At 40.5% G+C, this 14,546-nt stretch overlaps 1 protein-coding gene across 1 annotated transcript in view; it reads left to right on the top strand.

The window, feature by feature from the left end:
* The window catches only part of LOC109701212 (uncharacterized), a 28,778-nt gene extending 20,485 nt beyond the window's left edge, over positions 1–8,293 (top strand). The window contains exon 5 of the mRNA XM_020186660.2: positions 6,024–8,293. The gene's annotated coding sequence lies outside the window, so the exon portion shown is untranslated. The remainder of the gene's footprint in view (positions 1–6,023) is intronic.
* The last annotated feature ends 6,253 nt before the right edge of the window (positions 8,294–14,546 follow it).

The following is a 14,546-nucleotide window of genomic DNA, read 5'->3' as shown; positions in this document are numbered from 1 at the left end:
CTCCAGAGAGCTGGTGTTATAGGTGTGTACAACCATGCCCAGCCTGCTGCTATGAGTTTGACTACTTTGAATACTTCATATTAGAGGATTCATAGAGTATTTATCTTTTTGTGATTGGCTCATGCACTTAGCATAATGTCTCAAGGCTCCTCATGTCTTAATATGTGATGTGAATTCCTTCTTTTTTTCAAGGCTGAATAATATTCCATTGTATGTTAGTTCCAGGAACCCCAATGATACCACAGATGCTCACATCCCTTATATAAAATACAACTTAGGTACATCCTCTAGATTACTTAATGCCTAATACAATGTACATCGTGAGAGAAATTGTTCATGTATTTGTTTTGTTTTGAGATAGGGTCTTGCTTATGTCACCCAGCTGACCTTTAACTCCTGGGCCCAACCAGTTCTCCTGCTTCAGCTTCCTGAGTAGATAGGACTAATAGTGTGTACCCCTATGCCTGGCTGTGCAAATAATTTTTAAGCTATATTATTTAGGGACTATTGGCAAGAAAAAAGTCTATACATGTTTAGTACAAATACAATTGTTTTTTCAAATATTTTTGATCTGTAGTTGGTGGAATCCTTGCAGATGGAACCTGTGGGCCATCTGTATACCACCTTTTCTTTATTCATCCCCTGTTTGGGATTTGGAGTTGCTGTGACCTCTTGGCTATGTGGATAACACTGTGATAAGCATGGTGTGTGAATCTTTGAGAATCTGCCTTCAGTTTTTTGAGGCACACCACCCTGTTTGACATAATGGCTGCACCATTTTACTTTTTCTCTACACCTTAGCAACACATACTTTTTATTCTTTTTTGGGCAGAGGTTACTGAAGTTAACCTTAATGCCCCATGCCCCCAGCCCCAATCCCTTTTTTGCTGTAGTTATTTTTCAGGTAGGGTCTCACATTTTGGTCCATAGTAAGCTTTGGAATTTGGTCCTTCTATTTACACCCTCCCTACATGGATGAGACCACAGGCACACACCACCAAACCTGGCTTTTTGATTGAGATGGGATCTTGCTAACTTTTTGCCTGGGCTGGCTTTGAACTGAGATTCTCCCAAGTCTGTCTCTGCAGTAGCTGGATTACAGTCGTGAGCCACCTTACCCGGCCCCTTTTATATTTTTCATAGTAGCCATGAGAAGACACTTCAGTGTGGTTTTGATCCACATTTTTTGTAATGATCAGTGTATGTGCATCTCTTCATGTGCTTATTGTACATTTGGGGCTCTGTCCGTTCATGGGGATTTGAGCTGCTTACTGTCTAGCATCCTTTCATTTCAACCTAAAGGCTAAATAGCATTTCCCACAGGCCAGAAATGCTAGCAACAAATTCTTTCCATTTGTGGTTATCTGAGATAAAAATCATGTGAGAAAGACAATTTCTCCTTTTTTAAAAAAAATATTTATTTATTTATTTTTGGCAGCACTGGGGTTTGAACTCAGGACTTCACACTTGCTAGGCAGGCGCTCTACCACTTGAGCCACTCCACCAGCCCTCTCCCTTTGTTTTGAATGACAGTTTTGCTGGATATAGAATTCTTGGCTGAAAATCTTTTCAGCCTATGTACTCGCTTTATGTATATCATTTTACTACCTTCTGGCATCCAGTTTCTGCTGAGACATCCGCTTTTAATCTTACTAAGAATTCATTTTGCATGATGAATCTCTTCTCGCTGCTGTCAAGATTCTGTCATCATGATGTGTCTAGGTGAAGATTACTTTGAGTTTATCCTACCTGGGATTTGTTGTACTTCCTGGCTATGTCGATTAATATTGTCTACACACTTGAGAAGTTTGGGGTCGGTATTTTCTTTTGTGTGTGTGTGTGTGTGTGTGTGTGTGTGTGTGTGTGTTGCTGTGTGTTGACCCAGGCATTGCTCATGCTAGGCAAACACTTTGCCACTGAGCTGTATCTCAGCCCTGCACATTGTTTCTTCAGGTAATTTCTCTACCACCTTGTCCTCTCCCCACCTGGAGTCTTACCGTGGGTATGTTGATATACTTGAGGATGTCCCAGAGATCTCTAGGGCTCTGTTCATTTTTCTTCAGTCTGTTTTTCTTTTTTGTTTATCAGACTGGCTATTCTCAATTGACCTATTTTAAAATTCTCTGGCTTTTCTTTTTGCCTGCTTAAATCTGTTGAGTCCCTTTAGTCAATTTTTCATAGCAATTTTTGCATTTTTTCAGGTATTTTGTCACAGTTACAAAAAGCTGCCTAACACTGAAAATTGGTATTGAGAGTGGGGTTTTTGCTGTGACGACCTAACCATGTGGTTCAGAAGCCTTTTAAAATTGGTTTGTGGGAAGAATCTGAAAGTTTGAAGATACAAGCTAGAGAAAGCCTACAATGCTGTAAGCAGAGCTTAATTGGTGATTCTAATAGGAGCTCAGAAGATCAGAATGTTGATAGGAATGTGGACAGTAAAGATTGTTTGCAAAGTTTCACATGGGAACAAGGACTCTATTGGGAATTGGACCAGAGACTATTCTGATACATTCTAGCAAAAAGTTGCCTACATTTTGCCCATGTCCTGAGACTTCGTAGAAGACTGAATTTAAAGATGATGACCTAATTTGATGGAGGACATTTCAAGGTAGCTCAGCACTCAGTCTGGGGTATGGTTATTTGTTGCTAGCTGCTTTTAGCCAGGTCTACACTGGGAAGTTAGAACAAGAAGCAGAGCATAAAGATTTAAAAATCCTGCAATTTGATCAGAAAAGTCCATGTAAAGTTAGGGTTAAGGAAGGCATGGTTGCTGAGGAGACCAGAGCCATTAAAAATAAGCCATGTTCTTTGTACTGGGACAACAGGAAAGATGACTTGAGGTCATCTTGGGACTCATCAGGATCCCAGCCATCACAGGCTGAAGGGTATAAAAGTGTAAACTCACTTAAAAGCTTTTTCTCTTTAGATGAGAACCCTTCTGTGCACCCTGCTCACCCAGGGCTGTCTAGGAAGTTGTTTCCCCATGATTTGATTCACCATGCTTGCCACCTAAGCACTTAGAGGCTCCTGCACTGTAGCCCAAGGTCCCAGGGCCACTTTTGAGCTACCAGTACACCTGTCATCATCTGCATGATGCTGGTTTTGCAGGCATGCAGAATGCAAGATTAGTCTAAGTTTTAAGGGGTCATGGAGGTTTCCACTCAGATTTCAAAGGAAAGCCTGGAAGGACAGGCAATGTATGGCAGGGTTGGAGTCCCTGCAGGAAACCCTTAAGAGGGTTGATTATGTGTGAAGCCATGAGATAAACTATGAAAAACCAGGGATGTTGAAAAGAATGAAGTTTGTATTGTTAAGGAATGTAATTCTATGAGATAACATGGAATGTGCCCACAATATATTGTTGTATTAGGAAAGAAAACTCATATTTAGGCCAGGTGTGGCGGTGCATGTACATAATCCTAGAACTGAGGAGGCAGAGGCAAGAGGATGGCAAGTTAGTTTGAGGCTATTCTGTGCTATGTAGCAAATTCCAGACCAGACTGAGCTATGTTTTAAGACTCCATCTTAGAAAACAAAACATACTTTTCTATTAAATTAAAAGTTATATATATATATATATGTAAACCGTTTCTTGTAAGCTTGCATTTATAAGTATACATAAAAAAAAAACCCAGAAAGATACAAATAGACTTGGCCACAAGGTTTTAAGAGTTAATATTATTTTGTTTCCTTGTTTATGAGATTGTGATAATGTTTTCAAAATATACTATTTCCCACTAATAGTTAAACCCAAATAGTAGGAAGGCAGAGACAAAATGTTTTTCCCTCAAGACTCTGCAGACTCAGTGCTGGGGGTGTGACTCAGGTGATACAGCACTGGCATAGCAGGTACCAGGCCCTGAGTTCAAACCCCAGTACTGCAAAAGAAAAAAAAAAAAAAAAAAACGAAACTCCAAAGACTGTTTCCCCCCATCAATTTCATTTCATTTCAACCTTTTCTTTGTTTTGTTTTTGTTAGTGCTGGGGTCAAATCCAGGGCCTTGGGCACTGAGCTAGACCCCAGCACTTTCCCATTAATTTCAGCATAGAGCAAAAGTCTACCAGTGCTTTACATGAAGATTGATATGACTTTAAATGTGAAGCTGTCTAAAAATCCCAAATTAAAAACACAAACATCCCGTCCAGCTGGATAGCCAAGTACAGTTTCCTTTTAGAGCAGTAGAAAGAACCTAAGTCTTTTTCTGCACATGGTAAGGGTTTTACCACTGCAAATAAATAACTGATTCATGTTTATCTTATTTAGAAAGTATCATAACAAACAAAGGAGGTGGTCCAGAGCTTATAGAATTCTAGAAAATGTGCATAAAAATAAACACAAAGTACATATGTTAACGGTACAGTCTGTGATCAGAAGATTTCCAAAGTCCTTGTGTCCCACAGGGAAGAAGGCACAGCAGGACACGTGGGTGTAATTGGGGTTTATTGAAAGTTAGGGAAAGGAAATACAAAAGGGAGCATGGTGGGCGCAGGTAGAATCTGCTGGCAGAGAGAGCATGCTCTTATTTTTCAGGGGTTTTTAAAACCTTCACTAACCCATGGGAAGGGCAGACCCAGGAGATTCCCATCCAATAATCTATGAGGGGGGAAGGGCACTGTGCAGTGCCTGGGCCAGGTGAGGGTGGTCCCAGGACCAGGCATGGGCAACCTAAAAACACATACAATATTAAGACATATATTTTTTATGAGTCCCGAACTTTCCCTGATCCTAGCCTGCCTCACATGTAGTGGTTGGGCATATAAAACTATATATGCAGCTAGATTAAACTAATTTACAAATTAATTGTATTCCAAATTTTGATTGAAAACTCATTTTACGTACAATTTGTAATTCTTTTTCCCACTTTTTTTTACCAGTTGAACTAAAAATACATAGTATCCTTGTACAATATAAGTGCCAGTACTCTTATTGTCACATATTTGCAATTTAAAAGAATTAAGCTGGTGTTAGTTTTGAGGCAGCAGTCCAATGCAATAGTTAAGTGAGTTCTTACATGCTAACACCTAAGAAATAATCAGGAATCAACTTTCTGTTGTGTGTAAGCAAACCAAGGCTCTTAAAAAGCAATAAATAAGTGTTTGTGTTCCCAGGCACACCCATGAACTGGTTTAATCACCAAACTATTTGCACAGGAAGGTTTATGATTTCCCTACATTTACATGATAAGTAGAACCAAGATTAGAATTCAGGGCGTGCCTTATACTTTTGTCCAAAGCATTGGTCCAGCCACCAGCAAAACATTTACATGAGTGTACACATTATAGTCGTAATGCATTGGTAGAACTCACTGAAACTTATTTGTGAGGCCTCAGTTACAACGGTCTATGCAAGAGTCTTTCAAAACTGCCCCTTGTATCCATAGAACAATCCTAAAACAGAATAAAAGACCTATAGAGAAGGAAACCCAATACATGGGAGAACACTCCTTTGAAGATTGGCAAGTAGAATTCATTCAGATGCCAATGACTACTGGAAACTTCAAAAACCTATTAGTGCTAGTTGATATCTTTTCTGGGTAGGTCAAGCCCTACCCCACCCAACTAAGAAAGCATCAGAGGTGACAAAGATCTTACTAAAAGAGGTCATTCCAAGGTATGGACTCCCATCTTCAGTTCAGATTGACAATGGACTTCTCTTTGTAGCAAAAATTACCCAAAAAGTAAGTAAAACCTTAGGCATCAAGTGGAAGCGACAAGTGTCATGGAGACCCCAAGCTACTGGAAAAAAGGAAACAAATGAATCACACACTGAAGAAGACTATAGTCAAACTGGGTCAAGAAATCCATTTAAAATAGGACAAGGTATTGCCAATACCTTCTCCATGTATGGGTGGCCCCAAAAGTGGTCTCAAGTTAAGCCCCTATGACATAGTATATGGGAGACCCTGCTTGGCCCCTGGAGGAAAAGGCGAAAGTGTAAATATACAAGAAGAGTCTAAGTTAAAACAGTATGTACAACAAATAAGTCCATTACTAATGGCTACACATAAGTTTGCTTCTTCCAGGTCAACACTTCAGCTGGAGACACTCCTCCATCCTTTCAGGACAGGAGAGCAGACCTTCTGAAAGCTTGGAAAGAGCCAGGCCCTGAATAACAGCTAGAAGGAAAGAAGAAAGGGCCTTTACAACGTGCTTCTGACAACTCATAACCTCTTTGAAGCTAGCTGGAGTCCAGCCGTGTGTACACCATAGAAGAGTAAAGAAGTGCCAAGCAAGCGACTTTACCACACCAGAACTCCACTGGGAGAGCCAACCGAGGGAGGATCTAAGGCTCTTCAGGAAAAAGACACAATGAATATTGTTATATGTCTACTAATCTGTTTCTGTCCTTGTACCCTTTCTGCAGGATGGAAGGATAACTCACTGGTCCGTATTGCTCAAACACTGGCTTCCTCAGCACAAGCAGTAGACTGTTGGATCTGTGTCCCTAGAGCCCGATCTGTCATAGATCATAGTGACCCTTTTGTCTACCCTGTCACTAATTTCACTCAGGTCCCAGATGGGGTCTGGACACCAACACTGGACCTCAGGGCTCGTACTATTATGTACCGGGTACGGATAGTAGGCCATCTGGTTGAAGGCATCTCTGCTGTTCCCTGCCTTACTCTTCCTCTTGTTGCCGCTAATACCATTTACATAACCCACATAGATGGTAGTCTCAGGGAAACACGGATTCCAGAGTATTTCGAAATGATACCCCCTCCCAAGTCAGGGCAGTTACCTCTGTGCATGCAGAAAAATACTCGATTTTCCGCAGAGGAGTTTAAAGTAATAGCTGATTACTCCTTCCAGAATCATCCTTGGATGGAACGTACAGGGTTTCGAGTGGGAGAATACTTCTACACCAGAGACCCATTAAAGTATTTTAAAGAAGAAATGGTTTTCTGTGCTCCCCCAGGATTTGTGTTTGTTTGTCAAATTAGTGGACAGCCCTGGGCAACAGACTGCCTAAGAAATTTTTCCAGCCCTACCCAGTGTATGCTGAGTACCCTAGTTACACCATTCTCCATTCACTCTTTAAATGAATCCACTCATTGGGGAAGCTCTTCGAAGCTTTTCACTAGAGTGACACGGGATTTACCAGGAAAGGTACCAGATGGGTATTGGTATAATTTTGACCATTCCTTTTTACCCTGGTGGGGAGCCCATCAATGGGTACTCCGAAACCTGTCCCAAACCCTGATCACCATAGCTAATGAAACTGCTTTATCCCTTTCTGATCTACCACACTCCTTGGACTCTCTTGCAAAAGTTGTACTGGATAATCGAATGGCTCTAGATTACATGCTAGCTGAACAAGGGGGTGTATGTGCTATTGCTAATACATCTTGTTGTACCTATATCAACACTTCCTCTCAGGTAGAAACCAGCATAGAAAAGATTAGACAGCAAGCTACTTGGTTATAGCAAATGTGAGCATCATAGGGCCATTTTAGATAGCAGGGGTGGGGTCCACAGGCTGGTTTTCTAGTCTTTTTTTTTCCCCTGGATCCCAAATGGTATCAAATCTGTTTTATTAGTTACCTTTCATTTTGGTATGATTATTCTATTGATTATAGGGTCAACATATATACTTTTCTGCTGAGCACTCTGTTGCATACCCTACCTATGCAAAACCACTATTGGAGCCTTTAGTACACACAAGGATGATTGGCAAAGGCAGGTACAGGCCTTCCACCAGAAAAATCCTCCAACACCATCCAACTTCAGCAGGAAGCAGCAAGATGACTACAGCGTCCCTTATTCCATGGAAGTGGATGGGAAAAAATTGACAGTGGGGAAGTTGTAACAGGGACTACCTAAATATGGTCATGGTGTAGTTTTAGCCTAGTGACTAACTTACTTTGCTAGCCATCCTGCTTTGCTGGATTACTCATGTTTAAAACTAACTTTTCCCCCTCCTTTTTCTTTTTCCCTCTCATTCTTGCCTCCCCCCACCCCCTGCCTTGGGTGTGTCTGGGGGGCAGGGGGGTAATTCAAGATGAACATTCTTTCTGCTCCCTATCTCCATGACCACAGGAATGAGGAAACTAACATCAGCAAGACATTTCAACAACTGGCACCAGCAAATGGGGAGATGTGGGCCCCCAAAGACCACCATCTGGCTGAGTCATGTCTTCTAGCATGCACACTCAGAGTCCACTTTGCAGACTTTACTTTAAAAACCACCTGGATCAGGGGATAGGGGTGGGGGACAGCAGCTTATGAGATGTTAGTCTGCTGCACTCTTCCTTTGCAGAGAGATCAATAAACCTCATTTTCCTTTTATTCCAAATGCTGCTCTCATTTGCGAATTGGCGCCGAGTTCCAGAACCAAACTTTGGTAACATTCCTCCTTTCCCCAGGGACCTGGTGTTGGAGCCTGGCACAAAATACCTATTGAACTAAACTGTGGATTTCTTGAACTAGGTCCCCCAAATCAAATGTCACCCATGCTAAAGTTCCAAAGCCACAAAACAAAGTTGTTAAATTTTCCAAACAGGCCAGTCTTCATGACAATGAACTTCCCCATGCTTTAATCCTTGCATTTTTTAATCCTTTAATGTTTATAAAAAGTTACCCAAAGTCATCTGATGTCAACCAATCTCTATTTTTCTAGTGTTCTCTCTCCCTGTCCTGCCTTACAAGGAAAGTAAATTTGAAATGAGCAATCCATGTTTTTGTTCTTTGTTTTTGCTTTTTTTCAACCCTTCTCTGTCTATAAAACCAACTGGTAAAAATCAAACAACAAACTTTTCTGCTCAGCCCATCAGAATACTTCATCCATTTCATGGCATGAAATGTTGTCCGATTCTAGAATTGCTAAATCAAGTCAATCACAATCTTGAAGCCAAATTATTACAGTTTTGTTCTTTGACACCCCGCATTTCTGGAGCTCCCTGTCTCCTGGACAGACCTACTGTCCCCTCATTGCTCTCCTGAGCATTTTATGTGTATCTTTTTCTGTTAGCATTTTTATATTGGTCTACCCTGCTGGGCATGAATAACATGACAGAGGAATAGTGTCATTTTACCACCCAAAGTCTAGCATGTGCTTGGAATTTAGGAAATACACAGTAATTTTCAAAAGTTAAATTGTTAATGTGATTTTTATCACAATAGAGTGCAAACAGGCACATTAATTGATTAAGTGAAATGACTTAAAAAAGACTTTTCTACTTCTAAATAAGAATATAAAATATGAAGCCCTAAGTTCAAACCCAAGTCCCATCAAAAAAGAAAAAGGGGGAGGGGCACAGAGAAAGAAAAAGTCAAATTAGTATATTTTTATACAACTTTGGTCTTAGAAATACCATACTTTTTCTACAGTGGCTCTCCAGTGCAGCCTCAGCATTATCTGGGAACTTGTTAGAAATGTTTCTTCTTGGGCTCCACCCCCAACCTACAAAATCATAACTCTGGGCATGCAGTCAGCCATCCAAGTCCTAACACGCCTCCACAGTGATGCTGAGTAAGGCTTGAGGACCACTGTTTTAGAACCAAATAAAGGTACTTAATCTTACACCTGCTCAACAACTCCTTTCATTTAATCAAAACCAAATACTGTTGGACATGGAGGTGCGGCTCAAGTGTTAGAATGCCTGCTTTGTAAGCACAAAGCCCTGAGTTCAAACCCCAGGGCCACAAAAAAAAAAAAAGGAAAATTGTCCATTTTTCATACATAAAATAATAGTTTTCTAGTTGTATCAGGTGCTTTAATACATCTTGAATGTCTGTAATTTCTAAGAGAATTTTAAGATAATTGATTTTTTTCATTTCAATGATGGTCTAAAAAATTATTCTAGCAGTTGAGACAAAGTTTGTCTTAGGCAATGTTAACCAGCTTTCTGTCATTGTGACAAAATACCAGAAAAAGCAAACTAGAAGGAGGAAAGGGTTTGTTTGGGCTCACAGTTTAGAAGTCCGTGGTCACTGGCACTGTTTCCTTTGGGCCTCTGGTGACAGTACATCTGGAGTGATGAGCATGTGGCAGTGGAGATGAGGTGGTTCTGACTGCTTAGGCCATTTCTAAGTCAGTGGGGCCTCCCCAAACAAAACTGGAGCTCTTGAAGGAACAGAAGGGGAGAGTTATGTATGTTGTGGGCAGAGAATTGGGGGGGGGGGTGGCTGTTAAAACAGGCAAATGACATTGGTTATTACAGTCTTTGAGAACTTTTTTCCATAAAAGAAATGTTTTAATTTGAGAAGCAATACAGTATTTCTAGAAGTCTAAAACCACACAAGTGTAGAATTTTATTCTGCTGAAATGATTAAAAGAAATTCAAAGCCAGGGGCAGATGGCAGTGTAGTACAGGCCCAGCTAATCGAGTCTGAGGCAGAAGGATCACTTGAGCTGGGAGTTTGGGGCCAGTCTGGGCAGCATGGTGAGACCCCCACCTCTTTAAAAAGTTCATGAATTTTGACTCGAGGGATGTAGCACAGTGGTAAAACTCGGCTTAACATGTACAAGGCCCTGGAATTCCACACACACACACACACACACACACAGTTTCAGAAAAGTATTTAGGGCTATAGGTGTGGCCCAGATGGCAGAGCACCTGCCTAGCAAGTGTAAGGCCCTGAGTTCAAACTTCAGCACTGCCAAAAAAAAAAAATTTTTAAACAAGCATTATTTTAGAAAACTTTCCATGTAATTTTTGGTTACCACAGAAAAGGTTAGCTTTTTTTTAGTGTGTATTTCCTCATTCAATAAAGATGTAGCTAGCTGATGGCTGGGACCAATGAGGCTGAAGTTTAATTAGGCTAACAGTACACTTCTTTTGACACATCTCTGACTTCCATGATAGCATCAGCCCTACTAAATTCATAAAAATGAGGCTTTATTTCTGAATGCTAATTCCTTTCTGCTTTTGACTCATATTATCTAAAATAATAAAGGCAATCTATAACAAAATTTCCGAATAATGACATAAACGAGCTGTAATGTACTGTCAATAATGGCAATGCTACTGAAAAGGAAATGTTGGCTGGCAGATGGGACCATGATGAGAAATCCTCCAACTTGTCAGCAAAGTTCAGTTCTGATGTATACATAGCATGTTACATCTTAAATAATTAATTCAAAACTATGTGTGCCAGGCATTGTTCGAGGATCTGATATTATAGCAGTGAAGAAAACAAGAGTTTCTGACTTCATGTTGTCTTCTGACTGATTAATTTAAAAGCCAGGCAACGGTGGCTCACACCTATAATCCTAGCTACTTGGGAGGCCAAGATCAGGAGAATTGAGGTTTGAGGCCACTCTGGACAAAAGTTAGCAAAGCCCATCTGAACCAATAGCTGGGCATGGTGGTTTGCCTGTCATCCTAGTTATGGAGGGAAATGTAAAATAGGATTGTGGTTCAGGCCAGCCTGGGTAAAAAGTGAGACCCTATCTCTAAAATAACCAGAGAAAAAGGGCTAGCAGAGTGGCTCAAGTGGTAGAGTCCCTGCCTAGCTAGTGTGAGGCCCTGAGTTCAGACCCTAGTATCACCAAAAAAACCCCCCCAAAAAACAAAAACAAAAAACCAGTGGCTTATATCTGTAATCCTACCTATTTGGGAGGCTGAGATGAGGAGGGGCATGGTTCAACACCAGCCTGGACAGATAGTTTTTGAGATCCCATCTCCACAATAATCAGAGCAAAATGGACTGGCAGTGTGGCTCAAGTGGTAAAGCATGAAAAAAGAAATGGACCAGGTGGCTGAGAGGGAGAGATAATGGGGACAATGTAAATAACGTACAATATAAGTCTTATTGGAATTGTCACTATGAATCCCCACCCTGTGTAATGAATATATCCTAATAAAAAATTTATTTAAAAAATACACAGAAAAAAATGGACCAAGGTTTACATTCAACAAGTTTGTTGACCACATTATCTTTAAGTGAAAAATTAGAAACAAATGTTCACTGAATGGGAAATGGTTAAATAACTTATAGCATATCCACAAGCCTATTCTAAATCTATTAAAATGATGTCTTTGAAGTATTGAATGTCCTGGGAAAATACTATGCTAGACTGGTTAAGAGGGTAAAAGCCCTGATAAAAAAACACTGTATCTAAAAGATTAATAATGTTATTTCTGAGGTTTGGGGTCACTTTTTCAAGATTATTATAATGAATATATTTTTTATAATTAGAAAAATATATTCTTATAAAAATAGTAATCTTTTTTTGATCATCCTGGGGTTTGAATTTAGGGCTTAGCTCTTGCTAGGCGGGCACTCTACCTCTTGAGCCATGTCCAGTTTAAGAAAAGAAATCTTCACTGACAGGCTGTGAACAACATAGGTGCCTCTTGACTGTTCCATGCATTTCATTAAAAGCAGCTTTAGCTAGCTTTGGCTGCTGTAAGAAAGAATATGATTTTTTTTCTGTTTTTTTTTTTAATGTTTTTTAGCTGATGTTCATGAAGGGAGTGAGTACTGAAACCTGTGCAGCTAATGAAAGGAAATCCTGTCTAAGAAAGCGCATTTCTTTACAGCACTGTCATTCCATCCATTTGGGCCTTCTGCTGGAAAAGTAAAATCAAGTCTCAAATAATGCCTTTTCCCCTGCCTTGTTTCAGTTGTCATTTTATTGCAAGATGGTAGAATCAACTGAAAATTTAAACTAGCTGGGCGCGGTGGTGCGCGACTGTAGTCCTAGCTACTCCGGAGGCTGAGGCAGTAGTATCGCTTGAGTCCAGGAGTTCTGGGCTGCAGTGCGCTATGCCGATCGGGTGTCCGCACTAAGTTTGGCATCAATATGGTGCCTCCCGGAAGCGGGGGACCACCAGGTTGCCTAAGGAGGGGTGAACCGGCCCAGGTCGGAAAATTTAAACTACAACCTAATAATAGACAAACTGCTTATCCAAAAGTGCGCTCCAAAAAACTCCAAATACAGATTAAGGATCAGAAATGTCTGATTGGCCAATAGATTTAGATTTACTCCTCACTCTCTCAGCAAATAAAATGTGAACTTTTCTTTTTGGTGGGACTGGAGATTGAACTCAGGGTTTCATAAGTGTCCCACTACTTGAGCTTCACCTCCAGTCCATTTTGCTTTGGTTATTTTGGAGATAGGGTCTCGGGAACTATTTGCCAGAGCTGGCCTCAACCACGGTGTCCAAATCTCAGCCCTTCTCTGCCCCACCCCCCAACCCAAGTAGCTAGGATTACAGGCATGAACCGCTGGTGCTGCTGAACTTTTCCTTTTAATAATGATAAACTGTAATTTCAGTAGACAGCAATACAGAAAGATTTTGTCATGTAGACTAGTTCCATTTAGTTCACTGTTTGTGGCTTTCCCAGTTGGGTGAGCTACAAGTACATAACTGGCTGCTCTTGAACTTTGGAGGGCAGCTATAGGTCTGCCATCTCCTTGCCAATGGCCTCCTTCTCCTGTTGAGTAGAGTGCTCTGCACATGCCCACTTCATCACATGCTCTTGCCCCTTTCCATGACAGAGATGCCATAGTCCAGGTGACTTTACCTCCTATAGGCCATGTAGCCCTTCCCAGTAAGCAATCCCCAAGGCCATAGTGACGTTATTCCTCTGGACATCAAAAAGGTAGTGGCCCTTCTTTTTTTATGCTTAATTATTGTTTTTTATTATTGCTGCACTAGGGGTACATTATGACATTTACAAAAGTTCTTACAACATATCATAGTTGAATACACCCTTCCATCATTTTCATTTATCCTCCCACCCCAGTTCCTAGAAGATCTCATTTTTTTCTGTTTTCATACATGAGTAAATAATATTTCTACAGTATTCACCCTCCTACATCCTTTCTTTATATCTTCCCTCCTTCCACTGGCACCACCCCCCAGATAGGGCCTATTTTACCTTCCTGTTCTCTATTTTTGAAAAAAGACATTTTTTTAAAGGTATCTTTACAGGGAGTTTCATTATGACATTTCCATGTATATATGTATTATAACCTGAATTGATTCATTCCCTCCATTTTTGTCCTTTTTGCCTTAGTCCCCTTCTTATGGTGATTTCAACAGGTTTAAATATTCTATATTCATACTTGTATAGAAAGTACATCAACCATATTCACCTTCTTTACTTCTTTCTTTTACCCTCTCTCTCCTGTTAGTGCCCTCCCCTTAGCATGACCTGTTTTTTCTAATATTGCTGTACGTATGAAGTCTACATTCCACATATGAGAGAAAATGTGTGGTCTTTGCCTTCTGAGCCTGACTAACTTCACTTAAGATGATATGCTCCAGTTCTATCCATTTACCTGTGAATGACAAAATTTCATTCTTCCTTATGGCTGAATAAAATTCCATTATATACAACATTTTCTTAATCCATTCATCAGTAGTGGGACATCTTGTCTGTTTCCATAGCTTAGCTATTGTGAATAGTGCTGCAATTAACATGGGTGTGCAGGAGACTTTATTATAACCTGACTTACATTCCTCTGGAATACCACCCTAGGAGTGGAATTGCTGGATCATATGGCAGTTCTATTTGTAGTTTTTGAGGAGCCTCCATACTGTTTTCCATAGTGGTTGTACTAATTTACATTCCCACCAGCAGTGTATGAGGTT

The sequence above is a fragment of the Castor canadensis genome, chromosome 7 (genome assembly GCF_047511655.1).
Source record: "Castor canadensis chromosome 7, mCasCan1.hap1v2, whole genome shotgun sequence".
Classification (NCBI taxonomy): domain Eukaryota; kingdom Metazoa; phylum Chordata; class Mammalia; order Rodentia; family Castoridae; genus Castor; species Castor canadensis.
This window is presented reverse-complemented; position numbering and strand designations above follow the sequence as displayed.